Consider the following 20632-nt stretch of genomic DNA (forward strand, 5'->3'; position numbering starts at 1 on the left):
CTAACGTATTCATATGTAATTGCATGGAATAACCACCAAACATGGATAACTTTTTTTCTGGTGAAAAAAGTAACAGAGGTGGGTGGAGACAGACTATCACATTTCCTTCTCCAGCTTCTAAAATGTTGGAATCTTGTCAATAATACTGAATTTATATAATGGTCCCTAAAGGAAAAATAAATGTAGGCTTCCTTTATTGCCTTTTATCTTGTAGAATATTGATAATATTTCCCTTTACTCAATGTTAGCATCTCCCCAGATGGCCCTGTGGAAGAATCTGCTTGCCAATGCAGGAAATGCAGAAAATACATTGTTCGATTCCTGGGTCGAGATGATGCTCTGGAGTAGGAAATGGCAACCCCCTCCAGTATTTTGCCTGGAAAACTTCAAGGACAGAGGAACCTGGTGGGCTACAGACCATGAGGCCACAAAGAGTCAGACATGCCTGAACAACTGCACATACACACTACTCAATGCTAAACCAAGATCATTGCTCAAATAATCAGAAATTTTTGATACTTTATAATGTTTCTAATCTTCATTGAAACCCAACAAAACCAGCAGTTAAGGCTGTTTCACCATGGACATAGGTGGTGAACAGCAGTGACTAGGTCGTCTCCCTCTGCGGTTATCCCCTGTCCACCCACCCAAGTCATCTGGAACTAGACATGACAACTTAGTTTTGGAATAATGTTTTTCTTTTTTAAAACAGTAAGCAAAGAGATGTTTTAAAACTGTGCTTAACTTCCACCATCAGAACCTTTATCATTGTCCCCACAGGTCTCTTTCTGACCTGCACAAAAGGAACACTTTCCAGGTGAACTCTCAATTCAGAGAGACTCAGAATAAAGTGGTCCCGAAGGAACATAGCTTGAGAGTCTCCTATCCCAGAAGCCACTTTCTACACTAAATATATGTCTCACAGTCCCCCATGAATGCTGATCACAACAGAAAGCAGATTCTGTTTTAACGAAGTAATGATTTTATTTCAGATTCTAGTTAAAAGTATAAAGAATGCTTTATTCTTGGGAAAACAAGTGATCAAATATGGTGTCTCTCTGGTAAGAATATAGTCTATATGCTCTGTAAATATCTTAATTTCTCCCTTAGTTCCCTTCTTCTATCACATTTAAGAGAATGCTTCAGTATCATATTTCTATACGTACTAATTAGGATGGTTTGGAATTGCGGCATACCTTCCAATCATAGCATGGATTTCTTCTCCCAGTTACATGCTGAGACTTCTGGACTCCCTTCAGCATCAAAAGGAGTACAGCCTTCAGTTCAGTTCAATTCAGTTCAGTGGCCTTGCTGCTGCTGCTGCTGCTAAGTCGCTTCCGTCGTGACCGACTCTGTGCGACCCCATAGACGGCAGCCCACCAGGCTCCCCCGTCCCTGGGATTCTCCAGGCAAGAACAGTGGAGTGGGTTGCCATTTCCTTCTCCAATGCATGAAAGTGAAAAGTGAAAGTGAAGTCGCCCAGTCGTGTCTGACTCTTAGCGACCCTATTGACTGCAGCCCACCAGGCTCCTCCATCCATGGGATTTTCCAGGCAAGAGTACTGGAGTGGGGTGCCATTGCCTTCTCCGTTGCCTTTCAGCTCCCTAAATGTCCTTTTTGAGGATGTATTCATGTCCTCATAGAGCCACAATCATTGGTGTCTACAGTTTCCCTGAATTAAGGGAAACTGTGTTCTAGACACAGATATGTAACTGTAATTAACTGAAAGTTCCGAATATTGAGAAAAGTGATTGCTATTAATTTAGTTCAGGAAGGAAAATGACCAACAAAGAGAAATCTCTTAAAGCTTGTAACAGTCAATAGTTACCATGTAAATAGAATTATGCTCTTGAAACTGAACAGAAAGATACACAGAATGACAGCACAAATGAGGGACTGCATCAGAGAGCTCTGGGATTGCAGTCCAGTCACGCCATTTCTCAGCTCTGAGACCCTGACAGGCTACACTGATGGTCAAACTCAGAATAAGATCTTTCATGGGCTTATTGTGAAGATAACTTTAAATAATGTGGGTGAAAATTTCTATCACAGGGGAGCTAGTCAGAGAGAGAGACAGGGAGATACAAAGAAACAGAGAGACGTAATTTCTATGTGACCCTAAAAATAGCAGCTTAAAAAAATGAGAATTGTCTCCTTTTCTTTTTTATTTTTAATTATCCTAACTTTTTATTCTTTTTTGTGAGTCCAGCTTTAACTCATTTGATTTGACAACTGTACTCTTAAAATCTTTAGATTTACTTCTCCCATGTAGTATTTACTTGAAAATTAAATATAGTAGCTCAGCTTGTAAAGAATCCAACTGCAATGTGGGAGACCGGGGTTCAATCCCTGGGTTGGGAAGATCCCCTGGTGAAGGGAAAGGCTACCCACTCTGGTATTCTGGCCTGGAGAATTCCATGGACTGGAATGGCCCATGGGGTCACAAAGAGTCATACATGATTGAGCAACTTTCACTTTCATTTTTCATAATTAATTTAGCAGTGATATTTTATCTTTTGTAATTCAACTAAAATAATATTAACAACATTTACGGCAATTAGGTGAGAAAGTAGGCATAACCTTTTACTTCTTTTTTTTCTAATGACTGCAATCCACTTTTCTTTCACTGAAGTGCTCAAAAGTTATTGCAGTTCACAGTAAGAAAGTATTCAACAAATTCCTGTTTACCCTATCATAAAAAATTAAAAATCCCTTCTACATATAGTGTTTTCTAATTCTGTTCTTATTTTCATCCCTAGTATGTGATAACTGTGTGGATTTAAACAACAAAAATATAATCAACAATAACTTCAATTACAGAAAACAGGGAGAGTAAACCAAGACTAAAGGAAAGCAAAACCAGAAGCAACGAGTGCCAAGAGCAGTAATGCAACTTCATACAGTTTGGGAAACACGTATCTTCTTATCTCAGTTACAGGCTATATAGCTTTGAAGTTCATGAACAGAATACATTTGTTCCAGATGCTTGTGATTCACTCCTTATGCCTGTAACATGTATTCTTCCACACTATCCTTGATTAGCTTATCTGCTCTTATACACAGTTAACTATGTTTCTTGGTAAAAATATTTTGTCATTTTATCAAAACTAGTATTAATACCTCTTTTCTACTGGATCCATTCATTAAAATTATTATTAATCTTCAATAATGTGTTAAATATTGTTTGAGTTTTTCAAATTTATGTATAATAAATATCTTTTTATCACACAGATTCAAAGATATTAATAAAATGTCACTTTTTGTATTATTTTTTAGATTCTACATGAGTGATATCAAACAGTACTGGGCTTTCTCTGGCATTTCACTTACTTTATAAGTCCATCCATGTTGCTGTGGATGGCAGAATTTAAGTTATTTAATGTAAGTCAACTATACTTCAATTAACAAATACAAATGCCATTTTTCTGAAACCATTATTTAACTCAGGTCTGCTGTATTGAATAGATCATAATTCTTGATTCACAGTATATTCTCCAAATTTTTCCATGTCCATTTTGAGTTAGTTTGCTTATTTATATAATAGTAAAACTATACTTATAAGACATTGCCCAGTCCAAGATCTAAACAGATGATAATAATGGACAACTGCTTATGTGTTCATCCTCATGCAGAATCTGGGCTTCCCACAATTAAGGTTACATTTTGGGACATAGTTTTACTACTTATACAAGTTCCTGCAAAATATACTATTATTTTTGTAGTGCTCGTCATCTTATAAAATTTATGCTGAGAGGATCTATTTGAGGCTTTTTATTTCTTTATTACTATATTTTACTAACACACATTCATGTCATTTTATATAGTTGTACTTTGTTAAGATTCTATCACTATGTTTATAGGCATTGCTGTACATTCTCCTTGTATATAGATACAAGAGTTTACATTGAGCATACAAATGGGAGTGAAATTGCTGCACCATAGAATATATGTATATTGAGCATTAAAAGAGAAAGCCAATTGCTTTTTACAGTGATTATGTAAGTACACGCTTCCATTAGTAGCGCATAAAAAACACACTTGATGCACAGACTGTTTATTTATAAAATCTATGTTTACATTTTTTCTTCAGATAAATTTAGAAGACACTGAACTAAATGGAAGAAGTAAACCAGTCTGTGGTATCTGAATGTATTTTTCTTGGGCTGTGTGACTCATGGAACCTCCAGGCCTTCCTCCTAGTGGTCTTTTCCTCACTTTACTTGATCACCATTTTAGGCAATGTCTTCACTGTGCTCCTAGTTATTGCTGACCTTCACCTCCACTGCCCTATGTACTTCCTGTTAGCAAATCTGTCATTCTCTGACTTATGCTTTTCCTCAGTAGCCACCCCTAAACTGATCACAGACTTTCTGAAGGAAAATAAGACCATCTCCTTCAGAGGCTGCATGTGTCAGATGTTTTTCGGACATTTTTTTGGAGGGGGTGAGATGGTGCTCCTAGTGATGATGGCCTATGACCGCTATGTGGCCATCTGCAAGCCACTCCGTTACTCCAGCATCATGAATACAAAAATGTGCATTCGACGAGTGATGACATCATGGATCATTGGCTTTGTGCATTCAATAAGCCAACTAGCTATAATTACACAACTGCCCTTCTGTGGACCCAGAAAATTGGATAGCTTTTTCTGTGATATTCCATTGGTGATCAAGTTAGTCTGCATGGACACTTATATTCTAGAAGTGCTGACAGATGCTAACAGTGGGGTACTTGCAACCGTTTGCTTCATTCTGTTGCTCATCTCTTACTCTTATATTCTCCTTACTGTCTGCCACCAATCAAAGGGTGGGGCCTCCAAGGCGCTCTCCACCTGCACTGTCCACATCACAGTGGTCGTGTTATTCTTTGGGCCTTGCATCTTCGCCTTGCATCTTCATCTATCTATGTCCACTCAGCATCACTTGGGTGGACAAGTTCCTTGCTGTATTTTATGCGATCATCACACCACTACTAAATCCAGTCATTTATACTTTAAGAAACAAAGAGATTAGAAATGCCATTAAGCGGCTATGATGACTTAGATTTCTTTTGGTATTTCATCATTTCCAATTATCAGAATGTCTACTGTGAGTGCACTAAATTGGCCACACCTACCCTGTTACTTAAGACTGGGAAGAGTTCCCCGATTCACATATAGAAATCATGTGTATCTCTTGATGAAAACTGTGTGTCAATTCTTTAGGATTCTAGAATTATTAAAATGATTTCCTGTTTGGGAAATTTGGCAAGTCTTTTGAAGTATGATTTTGATTGTTCTCAAGAATGACTTGAAATTAGTAAGAATGTTAATATTTTATATCACTACTGTTACTATTATTTCAACACTGACCACCATATCAGGGAATTTTCTATTATCCTATGCATTTCTTTTAGCAGAACATTTCACATAGACCTTCTCTAAAGTTTTCTTTAATAAGCTACTGCATCATATTGCTCTCTTTACTTTTACAAAACAATAGTCACCAATTAGTTAACATTCTAATTACCTTCTATGCTGCTACTGCTGCTGCTGCTAAGTCACTTCAGTCGAGACCGACTCTGTGTGACCCCATAGACGGAAGCCCACCAGGCTCCCCCATCCCTGGGATTCTCCAGGCAAGAACACTGGAGTGGGTTGCCATTTCCTTCTCCAATGTGTGAAAGTGAAAAGTGAAAGTGAAGTCGCTCAGTCGTGTCCGACCCTTAGCGACCGCAGGGACTGCAGCCTACCAGGGTCCTCCATCCATGGGATTTTCTAGGCAAGAGTACTGGAGTGGCTTGCCATTGCCTTCTCCGTACCTTCTATAGACATATCTATAAAAGTAATCATTAAGCATTCCTAATCATATTCATTCCTCCTGGAGAAGGAAACAGTAACCCACTCCAGTATTCTTGCCTGGAGAATCCCATGGACGGAGAAGCCTGGTAGGCTACAGTTCATGGGGTCCCAAAGAGTCGGACACGACTGAGCGATGGAATGGAACGAACGGAACGGAATCATATTCAAAAAGCTGAATCATAATCATAATCTGTATAGAGCTTTGTTTCTTCAACATCACGTTTTATTTGTGAAACACTGTAATTGTCTTTAAATGATGTATATGAAATACAAAGATGGCTATATTAACAACCTTTAGAGATTTTGCTTTTTTTCCTTCCAATTCATAAATAGATTAGGCAGTTCATCATATAGGTAGGTAAAAAAAAATTAGTTTTGTAATAAGTAAGTAAGTAAGTGAGTGAAGTCACTCTCGTGTCCGACTCTTTGCGACCCCGTGGACTGTAGCCTACCAGGCTTCTCCGTCCATGGGATTCTCCAGGCAAGAATACTGGAGTGGGTTACCATTTCCTTCTGCAGGGGATCTTCCCGACCCAGGGATCGAACCCGGGTCTCCCTCATTGGAGGTAGACGCTTTAACCTCTGAGCCACCAGGGAAGCCCGTTTTGTAATAAACTATCCATTTAATTCATTTCAGTGTTCAAATAGCCTGTAAAAACAGGATTATATATAAAGTTTGCAAGTTACTCATTACTACATATAACAAAAGAAAACTTTTCTTCAGAAATCTTCCTCAAAAAATTATACAAGTTTACATCCATTTATCTGAACCCATGGATCTAGTTATATCTCAAATTTATATCTCAAATTAGTGACATGTATGCTAGACACTCAGTCGTGTTCAACTCTGAGACTCCATGGACTGCAGCCTGCCAGGCTCCTCTCTCCATGGAATTCTCCAAGAAAGAATACTGGAGTGGGTTGCCATTCCCTTCTTCAGGGCATCTTCCTGACCCAGGGATTAAATCCAGGTTTCTAGCATTCCAGACAGATTCTTTATCATCTGAGTCTCCAGGGAAGCAAAAGATGACATGGTTCTGTGTATTTTGTAACATTCCCAATAGAAAATCTCAGGAATAAACCCTTATATAAAAGAATTGCTATTTTCATATGCGTATGTATTTTGACTTTTTGTTCTTTTAATCTCTCTTTACTCAGTTTGGATAGTATCTATTGATTTGTCTTTGAAGCCACCTAGCCTTTCTTCTGCTGTGTCCAGTCTGTTTTTAAATCAAACCCCCTTAAATTCATAATTGCACATATTTAATTTTATTTCAAAACATCCCTTGGTTCTTTCTTAGATTGTTTCTCTGTGAAAATTTTTTCAGGTTTTCAACTTCTTAATGTCGCTTTAGATTATATGAGTTATACTCTTTGCTAATGTCAACAATTGAGCCATCCATAGTCTACTTCTATTATTTTCCTCTTAATTATCAGTTGCATATCCCTGCTACTTATATATCATATTTTTTTCTATTTTGAATACTGTGTATAAAAGAATATTTAGCTCTGGCATGATATGTGTGTGAGTTAGTCACCCAATCACGTCTGACCCTTTGCGATCCCATGGACTGAAGCCCACCAGGTTCCTCTGTCCACAAAATTCTCCACAAAAGGATACTGGAGTGGGTTGCCATTTCCTTCTTCACAGGATCTTCTTGATCCAGGGATCAAACCCAGGTTTCCTGCATTGCAGGCGGAATCTTTTCCATCTGAGTCACTATTCCTCCACAAATTATCTACTCTCCCTTCTGTGAGGCATAAAAGAACAAGGTGTGATCACTTCAGTCCAATCAAGGACTAAAGCCTGTTTGAATCTGGATTGTACATTTTATAAGACTTAGTACACCTCAGGTTTGTTCCTGTTCCTTGGATAGATCCCTTCCAAGTTTGAATGATGATTCTACTAGATCTTTTTCTCCTCAGTCTGAAAGAATTCAGGTGATTCAGTTTTGCCCTTCAGAACTTTTATGCTTAGAACTTTAGTCTTCTTCCTTCTCTTGCTATTTTCAAAAAGTATGGAAAATTACCCAAAGAGAAATCTGGCTTTACATTGTTCTTTTTAATTAAGGTACCTAACAAGAATCCATTCAAAATACAAATAAAAGCAATGTAATAATTGTGAACAGGAAAAATATAAAATGTAGAACTGATTGATAATCTTAAATGAATCTTGGATCACAGTACTCAAACATAGGGTCCTTTCATAGGTTTGCAGGAAATTTGGTTCAGTCTTCTAGTTATCAAACTATAAATTAAATTAGTTTTGTTATTTATACAGGTTATACACAATAACATATAACTGAGACCCATGTTTTGACACAAAAGAGTTATATAAGATGAGTTATTAGAGAAAAATAGTCAGCAAATGATTTGGACAGAATGGCTGTTAGCTAATGATAATACCAGCCAGGCTATGGTCAGACCAACATGTTCCAATGTTGGAGGAATATTCATTGATGGATTAAGTCATAATTTCAGAAAATTGTAAAATAACAACATATTCATAAATTTCCCTGTCCAAAGCCAACTGTAGATGACTTGAGTCTGAAATTGAGACAAGCTAGGGTGAGATTAGTAGCCAGAGGCCAAGCTCATGAAATATATTATGAGGCTCTCCCAAATGCTTTTCTTCTGCCATCTGTCAATCTCTCTCTATTATGCTACCTTATCCATCTCCTGTCCACTCCACTGCTATTACCCTGTTTTGTTTCTGTAGGTTGTAAATCCTCCCTCACACATTTTTTTGTCTTTCAGAAAAAATATGATTTTTTCACATCCTAGCTTTAAATCAAAAGAGAGTTAGATATTTCACAACTCCCTCAAACTTTTGACAATATTAGTTATAAGTTAATTCAATTAATTGAAATAAACTGATTAATTGAATCCAAGCAGGGTGATGTATAAGGCCATACACTCGGCAGATTCGAAGTGTATAACTGACACTTTTTCAAAAATTTCTACCAAGCAATTCCTGGGATTAATCTGGCTATCAAACAACTTGCTACCTAAAGAGTTCAATGTAACCTCGTAATAAATGGTCTACGCTGAATACTATAAAATAGTGACTTTAGAAAAAAAATCTCCAAATTTTATATATTTATTTAAGCATTTTTATTACATGAAGTTGTTTGAGGAAATTGGGCTTCCATGAGTTACTTAGGAGATCTTCCTCCAAATCAGAAGCTGACTACACAGTCACCTCATAGCCATCTTCATGTCCTTGTTTCTCAGTGTATAAATGGCAGGATTCAGGATGGGTGTAACCAAGAAGTCTAAAATGGCAAGAAACTTATCCACTGGGACCGTGGGAAAAGGCCACATGTAAACAAAGATGCATGGTCCAAAGAACAAAACCACCACAGTGATGTGTGCTGACAGAGTAGAGAGGGCCTTGCGCAAACCACCTGAAGAGCGTTTCCATACAGTGACCAGAATGAAAACATAGGAGATGATCAACAAGAAGAAAGTGCCCATGGATATGAACCCACTGTTGGCAGTGACCATGAATTCCATTTTGTAGGAATCTATGCAAGCAAGCTTGATAAACCAAGGAAGGTCACAATAAAAGCTGTCGATTTCACTAGGACGACAGAAAGGCAAATGGATCACAAAAGCTAACTGGACCACTGAGTGAATGAGGCCAATAGCCCAAGCACCACACACAAGCAAAAGGCACACCCGTGGGCTCATGATGGTCAGGTAGTGCAGGGGCTGACATATGGCCACATATCAGTCTAAGGCCGTGGCAGTGAGCAGCACCATCTCAGATCCACCCAGGGTGTGAAGAACAAATATCTGGGTGACACACACCTGGAAGGATATGGTTTTGTGCCCAAAGTTCAGGTCAGAAATCATCTTAGGAACTGTTAAGGTAGAAAAACACAAATCAATAAATGAGAGGTTGGCTAAAAGGAAGTACATGGGGGAATGTAGATGAGGGTCAAAGGTCACTGTTAGCACAACAAGAAAGTTCCCTAGAACAATTATTACATAAAACACTGTAGAGAAGGCAAGGAGGAAATGCTACACTGGTCTAGAGGTAGAAAGTCCCAGGAAAACAAATTCAGACACAGAAGTGTCATTTGCTTTACACATTGGCTTGGTCTGGCGATACCTAAAGACTAGAAACAAAACATAACCAAAACATTTAAGAAACATTTTTATTTAAAGAAACAGATTTAAACTTTTATCAAATATGGTTTTAAATCAGAAATCTTCACTAACAGCCATTAATATATTCTGAAAATATAATGCATTAATTTATTTCTTCAACTAACTCAGCTAATGAGTGTAACTGATATTCCTAATGAGTATCCACTATATTCCAAGTTCAATGTCAAGTTCTGAGGTGAAACAGTAATTCTGACTTTGAGAGTAAATGGACTAGATCTAGATGGGTAGCTACAGGTAGATACATAGATTTAATGAATTTAAATACAGATACATCTCTGACAACTGATTTCTGGGAAAAGAACAGAGGGCTGTGAGAACAATATGACACATCACCATCATACTTACTCAGGCTCTGCTAAATATGAGTTATTTTCGAAGAGCAAATACAGTAGTGCAGACTTTGGAATGCCATGTGTAAAGACCCTGAGACACGAAGGCCAGTGAGGAAGGAAGGTGAATGATTGAGCTCAGGAGGAGAGACAGGCCAGACAGGATGGAATCTTGTATCCATGATATGAACTTTGTTTTTTATCCTAAGAGCAGTAGAAAATCTGGGGGATATTCAGTTGCAGCTGATAATTTTTTGCTTTCAAACAGTTACAAAAGCTTCAATGTAAAGAATGGAAGGAGAAGGTAAACTTAGAGTGACTTCAAGAGACTATTGAATAATCATTTTCATCTGTAGACAAGTTGAATTATTCAACCAATAGTGTTGGCACAACAGATAAAGCTTGGAAACATGTAGATTATTGCCTCATCATAAACTCAAAAAGTTTCAAAAGGATATTTAAACATCAAAAAAGGGTAACAAACCAAGAGAAATAAAAATAATATTTAAGCAAACATTTATGGTGGAAAATTCATCTAAGAATATCTCTTATTAACAAATGAGGGAGGAAAAATAGTTGGCACTATCCAAAATATTCAGTCTTGTTATACTTAGATATAGGTGGATATATAAAATTTTATATAAATATCTACATATAGATATCTTATATGGATATATAAACACTATAAAATAAAAAACACACTCTGAAAAATAAGTTATAAAATATCAGACAGATGACTAACATTTCTATTATGGAATCAGTTTCTCCAGAAAGATAAAGAAAGGAAATGTGATATACAAATTTTAAAATGAGAAAAACATATAAGACAACCAACTCACAATAAGTCCCAATAGTTGATTGTCATATGAAAGTAAATTCTCACTAGTAATCAAAGAAATGTAGAGAAGATTGCTCTGGGTGCTATTCTGTACTAACAAATTTCAGAGGTTCAAAAAATTGATGACATCATGGAGGAAGCTGTGAGGAGAAAGTCATACTCATACACTGATAAAAAGAATGAAAACTGACGCAGTTTCTTTAGAAGGCACATTAGAAATAGATAACTAAACTTCAAAATTTTCCTTACATATGACTAAGAATCTCAATCAAGAAAAAATAACACATGCACATTACTATATATAAAATAGATAAACAGCAAGGAACTATTCTATAGCAAAGGCAACTATGTTTAATATCTTGTAACTGCTTATTTAACTTATATGCAGAGTACATCATGAGGAACGCTGGGTTGGAAGAAGCACAAGCTGGAATCAAGATTGCCGGGAGAAATATCAATAACCTCAGATATGCAGATGACACCACCCTTATGGCAGAAAAAGAAGAGGAACTAAAAAGCCTCTTGATGAAAGGGAAAGAGGAGAGTGAAAAAGTTGGCTTAGAGCTCAACATTCATAAAAGTAAAATCATGGCATCTGGTCCCATCACTTCATGGCAAATACTTAGGGAGACAGTGGAAACAGTGTCAGATTTTATTTTTTGGGGCTCCAAAATCACTGCAGATGCTGACTGCAGCCATGAAATTAAAAGACGCTTACTCCTTGGAAGGAAAGTTATGACCAATCTAGATAGCATATTAAAAAGCAGAGACATTACTTTGCCAACCAAGGTCCGTCTAGTCAAGGCTATGGTTTTTCCCGTGGTTATGTATGGATGTGAGAGTTGGACTGTGAAGAAAGCTGAACGCCGAAAAATTGATGCTTTTGAGTTGTGGTGTTAGAGAAGACTCTTGAGAGTCCCTTGGACTGCAAGGAATCCAACCAGTCCATTCTAAATGAGATCAATCCTGGGTTTTCATTGGAAGGACTGATGCTAAAGCTGAAACTCCAATACTCTGGCCATCTCATGTGAAGAGTTGACTCACTGGAAAAGACTCTGATGCTGGGAGGGATTGGGGGCAGGAAGAGAAGGGGACAACAGAGAACGAGATGGCTGGATGTCATCACCGACTCGATGGACATGAGTTTGAGTGAACTCTGGGAGTTGGTGATGGACAGGGAGGCCTGGCCTGCTGTGATTCATGAGGTTGCAAAGAGTCAGACACAACTGAGCAACTGAACTGAACTGAATAATTTTTAAAGCAAAACAATCTGGAAAAGAGAAAATATAAATATATATATAGATATGTGCTTCCCTTGTGGCTCAATTGGTAAAGAATCCTCCTGCAACGCAGGAGACCCTGGTTTGATCACTGGGTTGGGAGGATCCCCTGGAGAAGGGAAAGGCTACCCACTCCAGTATTCTGTCCTGGAGAATTCCATGGACTATATAGTCCATGGGATCGCGAAGAGTCGGACACGACGGAGTGACTTTCACTTACTTACTTACTTATATATAGATATATACAAACATATATGAATGAATCACGTTGCTGTATACCTAAAACTAACACAACATTGTAAATTAACTATACCTCAATAAAACAAGAAAATTTGCCTAGTGTATTGAAACTAGATAAGCTAAAACAAACTACAAGGGGCACTGATGATAAAAAAAATTACAGAAAGAAAAATTATGTAATTAGCAGCAGAGAATATTCATAGTTAAATGAATATGAATTAAATATTCATAGTTCTTCCATCTGGAGAAAAGCATTATTACTCATATACAGAACAAAGTTCAATCAATGAACATATGAATAACAGACATTTTAATACATGAGATATTTACAAGAAGGATATATAGGAAACCCACTTTCCTACAAAGTCTAGGGAAAAATAGAAAGATGTTTATCTTTAGTTCTTATCAGTAAGTTGTTCATCTCCAGGCTTATATGCATTTATTAGTTTGAGTCATAAGAAATTGTTCCATCAGTTAGTTAATATTTGGTCAAATATCAATTTTATAGAATTCAATCTAATATATAAGCTATTTATTCATACATGATCTTCTAAACAACTTTAAACAAACCAAATCACTGATGCTTGTTCCACATCTGAATTGAATACCAGGAGTCCCCCACTTGCACTGCCACCACTAAACTTTCCTCCAGGCCCCATACCACTAACAACCATGCTGTCTCTTGTCACTCCTCCCTGGCACTCCACACCACGCCTGGGCTCTCCCGTGGGCATAATCCTCACGGCCTCAGAGAGAAAGTAGCATAAGCCGGTTGGAGCCCCTTGAAACTATTATAGCCGAGAATAGACATGCAGGCAGCCGGGCCAGTCGGGAAGGACACTGTGAGGGTAATGGATGTGAAGCGGGTCTTGTAGCCAGAAGAGAACACTGCAGGGGTGGTGCCAGAAGGCCCTGATACAGGGGCAGTGAGTGGAGGATTTTATAGCCAATAACAGAAAAAGAATTGGCCAGAACAAGAGAGAACGAATGGAACAATCAGCAAAGTTAACTGCGATGGGTGTGACATTTCAAAGGAGCTGTCATCAGGCTTCTGTCTAAGGCTTTGATCATGAAATGTGTAGATTTTAAAATACACATTGTCTGGTATACAGAGCAATGCATATTTACCTTGTTTCCACATGTAAAAATAAATTAAAATGTTTCAAAGACCAAAAGAAAGTTCAGTTTAAAAAAATACTGATAAATATTTGTATTAGTATTAGAAAAACTAGGTGATTATTTTTTTCCTGTTTTTCTCTTTTCTAAACTTTCTAAACATTAAAAATCCATTAATAATACACTCTTAAAATCTGTTTTAGTTCAGTAAGAAAGGCAAAATATTGGAATTAGTCAAACAAAAGATTACATTTGATGCAGAGGTCAATATAGTAACTGGGCAAGGAGAGTAAGCTTGAAAAAGTGGAGATGTGCACAGGCACTGCAGCAGGAACAATGACAGCACGTACAAGTGACCCAGGAACATACTGACAGACGCCTAGCCTCAGTAGCAGTGATTAGGAGGCTCACAGTCGTCTGTTCACCAACTGACAGGGAAAAAAGAAAGAGAAAAAGAGACAGATGAAAATGAATTTCCAACATTATGAAGCTATAAAAATTAAATAAATAGTTCTATATATTTACAGATCTGGAAAGATTTTCAATTTAGGGGACACAAGAAAGTACATGAAGATAACACTATGCCTTCTATTTTGGAAAAAGTATTGAGGTTCTCAAAGCGTTAAAATTACAACTATCTTTTCATGTAACAATTTCACTTCTTATATATGCAAAGGAAATGGAATCAGTATCTTGAAGAGATATTGACACTCCCATGTTCATTGCAGCATTACTCACATTAACCAAATTATGGAAACAGACATAATTTCTGGTGATGAATGAACAGTTAAAGCAAATGTGATATACACACACAACACAACACACACACACATACCAAAATATAATTCATTCTAAAAAGAAAAACATCCGGCCATTTGCAACAAGGTGATTAAAAGCGGAGAAAAGTGTAATAAGCCAGTTATAGAAAGCAAGACACTGCATTGTATCACATATGAGACATCTAAAAGAGTCCAATTCATGGAAGCAAAGAGTAAAATTGTGGTTTTCGGGGCCTAAGGGGAGGGTGAAATGGGGAGATGTTGGTCAAAAGAGGCAAAATTTCACATATCAAGGTGAATAAGTTCTGGAGACCTAATGCACAAGCAAGTTGTGTTTATACTTGAAATTTGCTGAAAGGTAAATCTGAAGTGTCTTCACACACTGTGGATACATTCATTAGCTTGATTGTGGTAGTTATTTGACAATTACTGGTAATCATTTGTCATATATAATATAGACATATAACAAAAATTATTTGATATACACAATGTATAATAGACCTATATCAAAACATCAAGTTGTACACCTTAAATACACAAAATATTTGTGACAATTATACCTCAATTTTTCTGAAAAAATAAAAATCTGTTATAGCCACTTGCATGAAAGTTTTTTGTTACTGCATAATAACATTGTAACCTATCTGAAAAAGCCTATATTAATCATCATTTGTTGGGGCTTGTGCAGTCCTAGAAAAAGAGCTTTCCAACCTTGGCAATTCAGGAACTAATCTAGTTAAATTTGATGTTACATGAAAATTGAGGTCCTGTTCTTATGAGTAATAATATTATCATCACCTATGTGCAAAGTCTAAAGTATTAAAGATATCTGTGTATGTATATTCATAGCTGGCATTGATTCCTGCAAAAATTGTTACATGATGACCAGTACTGTGTCTTAAATTGGTATAATGTTGATGTCAGTTTATTACATTTAGTCAAGTACCTAGAAACCATCCAAATACTAAAGTGAGAACCTCTAACGGCAAAAAATTATTTTTATGAAAATACGTTTGTGCTTGGAAAAAAGTTCTAAGACTGCATATTAAATATTACCAATAGTGAATCCTAAAAACTAGGACTACATATGGCTTTTATTTCCTCTGGCCTATATTTCTGTATTATTTAAATGGTCTAAAACAACCTGATATTGGCTTTTGACTTAAAAATGAAATGTATTGATAAAACACAGAGTAAGAGGCTCAGATGAACATGCAACCCTTCAAATTCAGACTGTAGTGAAAGAAGTACCATTTTGTCAAATATTTAAAAATTAGTTTTACAAGTGAGTAAACAACTGCTTACTCATAAAAAAAATCACAATAGCTCCTTAACAAAATATGTTCTCTATAAGAAATCAAAGACCAAGTTAAAACCTTCTATTTGTGACAGTCTACTGCTAGTTTCTTTTTTTCTTTTTAAACATGTTTCAGTGCTATTTTCTCAAATCATCCCACCCTCGCCTTCTCCCACAGAGTTCAACAGTCTGTTCTTCACATCTGTGTCTCTTTTACTGTCTCGCATACAGGGTCATCGTTACCATCTTTCTAAACATATGCGTCAATATACTGTATTGCTATTTTTCTGACTTACTTCGCTCTGTATAATAGGCTCCAGTTTCATCCACCTCATTAGAACTGTTTCAAATGCATTCTTTTTAATAGCTGAGTCAGAAACTGCTAGTTTCTTTAAAGCATATCTATCGTTTAGCTGACTGGTGCTAATCAGGAAGAAGAAGAAAGGAAAAGGAAAGAAAAGAGAGGAGACAGAAAAGACGAGGACGAGCAGAGGAGAGAGACAGGAGAGAACAGAAGCAAGCAGGATGCCGTGACAGCTGAGAGGGGAGCAGGAGCTGCAACAGCGCTCTAGGGAAGGTTCCTGAGTCTTGTTTTGCCTGCTCACGGCTACAAACCCTCAGTGACGTCTGTCTTCACAACGTCTCAACAAGGCACATAAAGGGACTGTCGACAGTTCATCGTCCCAGCCCCTTATCTCACCTCTCTGCCTCACAAACCTGAACGACGAGGACACGTGTTCTTTCATTAATATCAAGGTTACCCGTATTTTTGTTCTGTACTATAGCTTTCCTTTTTCACGCAGCTGATTACTTTTTGTTCTAGAAATTCTGTCAATTGTTACTCAACAATGTCCCCCTCTCTCCTCCAGTCTTCCTGAGATATTCCTCCATTTTGCTATCACATCTTACTACTGAGAGTCTCATATTCTTTTTCATGTTATAATTTACAATTGGCTAGTCGCTCTGTGGGCTTCCTGGGTAGCTCAGCTGGTAAAGAATCTGCCTGCAAGGCAGGGGACCTCTGCTCGATTCCTGGGCTGGGAAGTTCCCCTGGAGAAGGTATAGGCTACTCCCTCCAGTGTTCTTGCCTGGAGAATCCCCACGAACAGAGGAGCCTGGTGGGCTTCAGTCCATGGGGTCGCAAAGAGTCAGGAACAACTGAGTGACTAACCACAGTTGCTCTGTCTCCACTGCTAGGAGTATGAGCTTCTTAAGAGCAGGAACTATGTCTTAAACAGAAATCCTGAGCAGATGAAGTTTTGTGGATTTAGGAGAGAAGGCAAGGGTTTGGATGGCTGTGGGTGTGCACATACATATGCCTCGAAAATTGACAATAATAGTTTCTCATTAAACACAATGATTTTTTTATATTATTCCCAAAGAAAACTCATGCTAGTAGAATTTTTTAAAAAGCAATTGTCATTCTAGAAATTTCCATGAGCAACATGTCAAAGATGATTCACATCAAAATCAATTCCCAAGGTCCTTTCTAGTACTTAGTGAAATATAATCCATGTCCAAAAATTTCCCTGTAAATTAAAATACAATTTAGGTGTATGAAGAGCTGCACACAACCTGAAATGACAACTTGAATTTACCTTTGGAAAGATTGGCACTTGTGTATTCAACAAGGTTCAACAAATGCGTATTGAATTGAAAAACAGATAAGAAAGAGCTGGAGGCCAGGTACATGGGGAGAAGTTTTGTAATGTTGTAGTAGAGTTGCTGTATTTTGCCCATATAGGGGAAAGAGCTGGTGATTTTAACAGGTTATTCACTTAAATTATACTCTCTCCACTTACCTGACCTCCCCAAAAAACAAATCCCAAGAAACAATATTTTCACTATAATAGAATCTCTTAAAAACTGGTTCCCTCTTTGATCTCTGTGGTTAGTTCTCCTTACAGTTACTCCAGCTTTAACAACAGCATTGGATGACCCTTTGATGACTCAGTGACCTGAATTCCCAGGCTGTTAATTATGAGATCTCTACCTTGAATTCCCATAGCATTAAGAGAAGAAAAAATATTAGAAGTCTGATTGAAAAAGTAAATGGGAAACAAAGGAAGCTATGGTTAATAAATGATGACAACAGCATCTTCAAGGAAACTCAGCATCTCCTAACATTTGAATATCTATTAATAAATTAAATATCACTTAGACCAATACCAGTGAAAAAGGAATGCCTATTAAGACACTCATTAGTAAAAAATTATTTACTATTCTATTGTAAGCATATTCCTGGACTATTCCTAGAAACCCTATACCTGCTTTTACCTCATTTATATAATTACCAAACACATTTTAGCACTTCCCTAGTGGCTCAGAGAGTAAAGCGTCTGCCTGCAATGCAGGAAACCCGGGTTCGATTCCTGGGTCACAAGATCCCCTGGAGAAGGAAATATTAACCCACTCCAGTCCCCTTGCCTGGAAAATCCCATGCACGGAGAAGCCTGGTAGGCTACAGTCCATGGGGTTGCAAAGAGTCGGACACGACTGAGCAACTTCACTTCACTTCCACTTCACTTCCAAACACATTTTAGCCATAATAATATCTAAGAAAATAGAAATTAAATATGTTGGCAAAGGTCAATATGCTAAAGTCAAAACTAACATTCAAATGAAATAATATTCTGAATCAGGAATTTAATCCCTATACCGATGCTGCCTCTTTTTTGGATCAATGCTATAACATATTAAAAAAAATGAGCTCATATGTCTATTAAGCTTTTTGTTTTTCTGAATATTATACCTATACTATCTCATTTATTATTTAAGTGGTGAGATGGAAATACAATATTCTTCCCCATCAGATGAAGAAATAAAGTTGTAATTTACCAGTTAATAGTAGAAAAGGGACAGACTGTGTGTCTTAGCATTCAGCCCTGTGTATTCTTTATTCATGAACTAAATCTAGACATACTGAATATATCTAACTCTATAACGCTGCTCAGAAAAGTAATGTGTACACACAGAAGACCAAATATCACAATTCTTATATCATTTAACATTATTATAAGAGCTCCATTTCAACAGATTGTTTCAAAAAATTGATTTTTGTTAAACTGCTATTATTCTCATTTTACAAAAAAATTAGACTAATTTCTACATAACATCTAGCCTAGAGAGAAATAAGCAAAAACTTTATGTTGGAACAATAGCATTCTCTTTTATATAAGTACATATTTCCCTAGCATGATTTTTTAAAAATGAGCTTAAAAAAAGGTGGAAACTAAAATCCTAATTCATAATGGAAAATAATATTTACTCATTTATCTCTTTAGCGTTGCATTTTATATATGGAGAAGAAAATGGCAACCCACTCCAGTATTCTTGCCTGGAAAATCTCATGGACAGAGGAGCCTGGCAGGCTATAGTTCTGGGGTCGCAAAGAGTCGGACATGACTGAGCAATTTCACTTCACTTCACTTTTATCTTATCAAGGTAAAATTAACATAAGGTAAAATCAATCATTTGAAAGCTACAAACTGATGGCATTTAGGCTTTCATTATATTGTGGAATCATCACTTCTACCTAGTAATGTTCACATACAAGATTTTGTTTTAATACTTGTTTTTAATTCTTTGGGATTATAAAATAGGAGCATAATTGATGAGTTTTATGGTAATTCTGTTTAACTTTGTGAGGAGCTGCAAAGTAGGAAGGGTATCACCCCACTGAAATGTATTTGGCATTTTCTCATGATTACACCAGAGTTATGGGTTCAGTGCAAGCATACCACAGGTGATCTGCCATTTTGACACCTCCCATCAAGTGTCTATATCATCACCATGATTTATGTCTGTTGATGTTGACCTTGGTCACCTGACTGAAATGTTTCTCAGGTTGCCTCATTGTAGATTTACTTTCCTTACTCTCCACACTGCATTTTGAGGAAAGTCAGTACACTCAGCCCATACTTAAGGAATGAGTAGCTACGTTCCCCTCGATTAGGGTAGTGTGCTTCATAATTTATCTCTAATTCTCCTGCATGGGTGGTTACTCTTCTACCCCATGTACTAATTTATTCAATCATTTACATCAGTATGAAATCATGGGTATTTATAATTTGGATTATAATCTGAAACTGCTCTTGGGAGTTTTATTTTCATTAGGCTCTTAAGCTTCTTTGATGTATACCTGCATCAAGTATTGTGAGTTTATGTATGTTTCCATTCCCTTCCATTCAGCCGCTCAGTCGTGTCCGACTCTTTGCAGCCCCGTGGACTGTAGCCTACCAGGCTTCTCCGTCCATGGGATTCTCCAGGCAAGAATACTGGAGTGGGTTACCATTTCCTTCTCCAGGGGATCTTCCCGACCCAGGGATCGAACCCGGGTCTCCCGCATTGGAGGCAGACGCTTTAACCTCTGAGCCACCAGGGAAGCCCTTATGTATGTTTGATCATCCCCTTATTTTCTGGGACCAAAAGATGCTCCTGGCTTATCTGGCATCTTTATTTCCTATTCCTACAATAGCCATTTCTCTAAAGATCCCTGGTTCCTTTAACTGGATAACAGTATTAGAAACAAACACGAGCTCGTTGTTGTTAGGCTGTCATTCCATTCAGGCACCCACAGAAGACACAGCAAATGTCTTAGAAAATATATTCAAAGTTACAGTATCATAAAAAATAATCTCACTGTACTAAAATCTCCTGGGTGTAACTTATTCATTCATTTCCCTTAAGCCATGAACCCCTGACAACCACCTAACCACCACCTAACCACCACCTAACC

At 37.2% G+C, this 20632-nt stretch overlaps 2 pseudogenes; one reads left to right on the forward strand and one right to left on the reverse strand.

The window, feature by feature from the left end:
• The first annotated feature begins 4115 nt into the window (after window positions 1-4115).
• On the forward strand, window positions 4116-5034 carry LOC129562866 (olfactory receptor 4K3-like; annotated as a pseudogene).
• A 3964-nt stretch (window positions 5035-8998) lies between these two features.
• On the reverse strand, window positions 8999-9937 carry LOC148776979 (olfactory receptor 4F6-like; annotated as a pseudogene).
• Window positions 9938-20632: the final 10695 nt, after the last annotated feature.

Source organism: Moschus berezovskii, chromosome 9 (assembly GCF_049115385.1).
Source record: "Moschus berezovskii isolate FMDL1 chromosome 9, NW_MosBer_1.0, whole genome shotgun sequence".
NCBI lineage: Eukaryota > Metazoa > Chordata > Mammalia > Artiodactyla > Moschidae > Moschus > Moschus berezovskii.